The sequence below is a fragment of the Fukomys damarensis genome, unplaced genomic scaffold (genome assembly GCF_012274545.1).
Source record: "Fukomys damarensis isolate Sample0158 unplaced genomic scaffold, DMR_v1.0_HiC HiC_scaffold_22, whole genome shotgun sequence".
In the NCBI taxonomy this organism is placed as follows: domain Eukaryota; kingdom Metazoa; phylum Chordata; class Mammalia; order Rodentia; family Bathyergidae; genus Fukomys; species Fukomys damarensis.
In genome coordinates, this window is record NW_022900934.1 from 23,995,238 (window position 1) to 23,999,865 (window position 4,628).

Genomic DNA, 4,628 nt, shown 5'->3' on the forward strand with positions numbered 1-4,628 from the left:
TGGTAAGTGCAAGGTCCTGAGTTTGATTCCCAGTACTGTCTGATTTTTAAAAATTGTGTACTTATCACTTTCTGGGAGGGAAGGGACAGGGGATTAAACCCAGGGCCTTCTCATTGAGCTATATGCCAAGACATTTTTATTTTGTGTTTTGAGACAGTGTTTCACTAAATTGCCCAGGCAGGACTTGAACTTGTGATCCTTCTGCCTTCACCTCCCAAAAGTGCTAGGATTATAGGCATGCACCACCCTGCTTCGATGACTCTTTAAAATTTCAATCCTTTTCTTCCCAAAAAGCAAGACATTGCTTGCATCTATGAAGCTGTTATGCAAAGTAGAAGTGACACCTTCCTCAAGGATCTCCTGTATTTCCATTTGTCTGAAAATTATTACAATCAGGTAGTATTATAATGAGGCACTTTGCTGCCATCTACTGGTAAATTATCAAAATGTGTTTACACATTGCAACCTCCTGTGACTGTCACCCCAGAGAAATTATACCTTCCTGTAGGGTCTAACTTGCCCCATTAAATATGGTAATCTTGTCATTTTGCTTTGCTGTGAGGAACTCTGAAGACATTAGAATGTTGATACTCTCTATGTGGCTATATTCGTTCTCCGCCTTCCATTTGTTGTGGTTTTTCTTAAAGATATAATTTAATATTCAATATTAATCTTATCACAGCAAAGTACCCCCATGAAAGTAGTCACTCAACAAATGATAATCAAACTCTTCACATTAAAGAATAATTGATATTCTTTTTTTTAAAGAAACTAATCTGAATCCAAAGCAATTCCTGAGTTTCAGGACTGTCGTCATCGTCCCCAACCCACCACCACCTGGACCTCACTCTGTGTAGTTCAGGCTGGCCTTGAATTCACTATGCAGCCCAGGCTGGACTTGAACTTGCAGTGATCATCGTGCCTCAGCCTCTTGAGTGCTGAGATTATAGGTATGTGCTACCATGCCCAGCTGAATTGCTTCTCTTGCTCAAAACATTCTACTAGCAACCTTTACTGAAGCTTCTGTTAATCTGTTGTTTGTTGAGCTATCATATACACTAGGAAGTCTTCTGAATATTTATATTCATTGGTCAATTTAGTACTTTTGACAACCTTATGATACAGGAACCCTTATTATCTACATTTTACAGATGAGGCAACTGGAGCACACAAAAAAAGTTACAAGTGATATTACAAGTAGCTTCCTTGGGAAGCTTGGAGTCTGTTAGGGACACAAAACAAGAACTATATAAAGATTAAAATGAAGACAAAATAAGGGAGAAAATACTTTTGACTCTGATGGACAAGTATTTATCTCCTTTTGGTCCAAATTTTTCCATGTCTATAACAGGGAGGTTGGATTTGCCCAAGATCACCTAGCTAGAATGTGAACTTGGGTATTTTGTCTTTAGGGCCCGATCTTGTAATCATTCCTTTACACTATTTGCCAGTTCATGGCCTGCTTTGTTCCTGTGCTGCCTCTTTTAGGCAAAAATATTTCTGGGGCCCATGTACCTGCTGTTTTCATCTGCAGGTTGTCTAAGTGCCTACATGGGCCCCTGTCCCCTCTGCTCCCTGGATTCTTGTAGATCCCAGGAAAAGCCATGACCTTCAGTTTAAGGACATAGACAACAAGGTAAAAATATGATAGTGTGTCAGGTTCTGGAACCTTTTTTTGTGTTAAAATATTCACACAACTTGACATTTTACCATTTTTCAAGTGTACAGCTCATTCAATAAGCATGGCAATAAGTCATTCATGATATTATGCAACCATCCCACAATCTATCTCCAGAACATTTTTGGCTACTGCATATAAAACTCCGTACCCATTAATGTGTCCCAATTCATGCTGTTTCCAGCCATAAGCAACACTATTCTACTTTCTGTCTTTATGAAATTGACTACTCTAGGAACCTTATATAAGAAGAATCATACAACTTTTGTTTACTTTACTTACGTTGGTGGTACTGGGAATTGAACCTAAGTGCTTTACTACAGCCTTTTATTTTTTATTTTGAGATGGGGTCTCACTAAGTTGTTCAGGCTGGCCTTGAACTTGCTATTTTCTTATCCTCTCAAATAGCTGAGACATCTGGCCAGCATTTGTTATTTTGTGTTTATTTCACTTAGCATAATGTCATCAGGTTGCATCCATGTTGTATCATGTGTCAGAATTTCCCTTTTTTCCCCCACTAGGGATGGAATCCAAGATCTGGTACATGTGTTCTACCACTGAGCTACCCTCTCAGTGCCTTCTTCCTTTTTTAAGACTGAAAAGTATTCTACCATTATAGACCACATTCTACTTACCCTTCATCTATTGATTGATCCTTGGGTTGATTTGCCTTTTGTTTATTGGGAACAATGCTGCTATGTACATGGGCACACAAATGTCTTTTCAAGTCTACGTTTTTTCTTCTTTTTGGATAAATACCTTGAGGTAGATAACATTGCTAGATCATATGGTGATCCTATCTTTAACTTTTCTGGAAAAACTGTCAAACTCTTTTTCATTGTGGCTGCATCAGTTTATATTCCTTTTAGCAGTGAGTAAGGGTTCTAATTTCTCTACTTCCTTGCCAAGAGTTGTTATTTTCTATCTTTTAAAAAAATAATTGCTATCATAATGGGTGTAAAGTGGTATCTCATTGTGGTTTTAATGTGCATTTTCCTAATGAATAATGAGATTGAACATCTTTTCATGTGCTTTTTTAACCACTAGTATATTTCTTCGGAGAAATGTCATTCAAGTTCTCTGCTCATTTTCAAATTTTTGTTGTTTAGTGTCAAGTTTCTGGACCCTTTCAGAGCTCTTACCTCTAAAAGTTTTTGTGAGTGATGTCAGCCTCTGGGTTGGTTGTTGGCAGGGATCCCTGTCTCAGCACAGTGAAGAACTAGAGTTTTTAAATTCAGTCCTTCAATCTATTGATTATTCAAATCATTAATTGTATCATAATCAAAAGAATCAGTCTTTTGCTGTGTCAGCTTTCTAGGCTAACACAGGAGAGTACATGTTGTACATTCTCTTTACATGAAGTTCAAGAACTGTCAAAATTAACTTCTGATGCTAGAAGTCAGAATAATGGTTACTTCTGGGGAAACAAGCATTTACTAGAAGGGAATACATGGAAGGAGACAAAAGAAAACTTTCCAGGTTAGGTACCTCTTGTGGCTGCCTGTGGTTCTTTGCTTCTTTCTGCACTCAAGCCTATCACCTAGCATGGCACCTAAGAATCATATATGACAAATATTTCCTGAGCATCTACTCTGAGTCAGGCATTTTGCTCTGTACCGAGGGAATCACAGTAAATAAGATGGATATGGTTTTCTTCCTTAAGGAGTCCAGTTTAGTGGCAAAGACAAAAAATAACTTTATTGAGGACAAGTACATGACACTGACAGCCAGGTAGAGAGATCAAGTGTCCTGGGTGTACCCAAGTTTGAACTGGGATCTGAAGGCTGACCAGTTGTCTATGTGGAAGGAGAATTTCAGGCAAGATCAGCAAGTGCAAAGGTCCAGAGAAGGCAGTACAATGAATACAGGTTGTATAAAGGTTACTGTGGTGTCAAACCCAGAGAGAAGCGGGGGAGGACTCTGAGATAAGTTTGGAAATGCAGTGAGGGCAACAATAAGAGATTTATTTGGCCTTTGTTTTAAAGCAAATCATGTTTTGGTGGTGGGTAGGTTTTGACACGATCAGAATTCTGATTTAGAAACATTACTCTGACAACAGTGTGGAGAATAGTTTGGAGGGGACACAGGGTAGGTGTGAAAATGTCAAGGGTCTCCCCACCTCCGCAGCTCTTGTGCTAAATGTACACCCCCAGTGAGAGGATCTTCCTGAAACTGGACTGCAGCTGGCTCATCAAGATGCACTTGGAAAAGTCCAGCAGAACAACATGGAGAATAAAGCTGAGTCCCAGTCTCTCTTCTCTTCTCCTCCGCCCCCCCCGGGGGGGGCTACATCCTCCGCCCCCTGACTCTTAGATGGAACCAATACAAGTAAGCTGCTCAGTTTACATACAATCTTCCCACTTGGGTAAGGAAGCTGAGATTCACAGACGTATAGAAAAATCACAAAGCTGTCAAGTGGTAACTACATCTGAATCCATGACTGTATGACAGATATCAAGGAGGCCTTCCTACATGTGAGGAGGAGAGAGGTCACACTCGTTCACTCAAGATGTTTTGGACACGCATCGAATTTAGTAGAGTGGTAGCAATGATGGAAAAAGTAGAGATTTATAGGGAAGCAGTAATAAAATTGTTACCGTCATCACCATTGTTATCATTAGACACTGAAAGATGACATTATCCCACACTATGTGTCAAGCACTAAGTACTTTCCATTTTCCATGTCTTCCTTCATTTCCCCTTCTCAAGGCAACAAAAAAGTATCCTCTTATTTCAGATGGGCAAACTGAGGCTTGGAGAGTTGACACGTCCAACGATACTCGAGAGCCGGCAAAGGACTGAGCCAAGGCGAGACAGGAACAGCAAGCAGACAGAAATTCACTGGATCCGAGAAGGAACCGAACGCTCTGCACCCAAGAGAACTGGCGCGCGCTCCACCTCGCGCTCGCTGGGGACGCTTGGTCACGTGGCTAGGCCCCGCCCCTCGGTT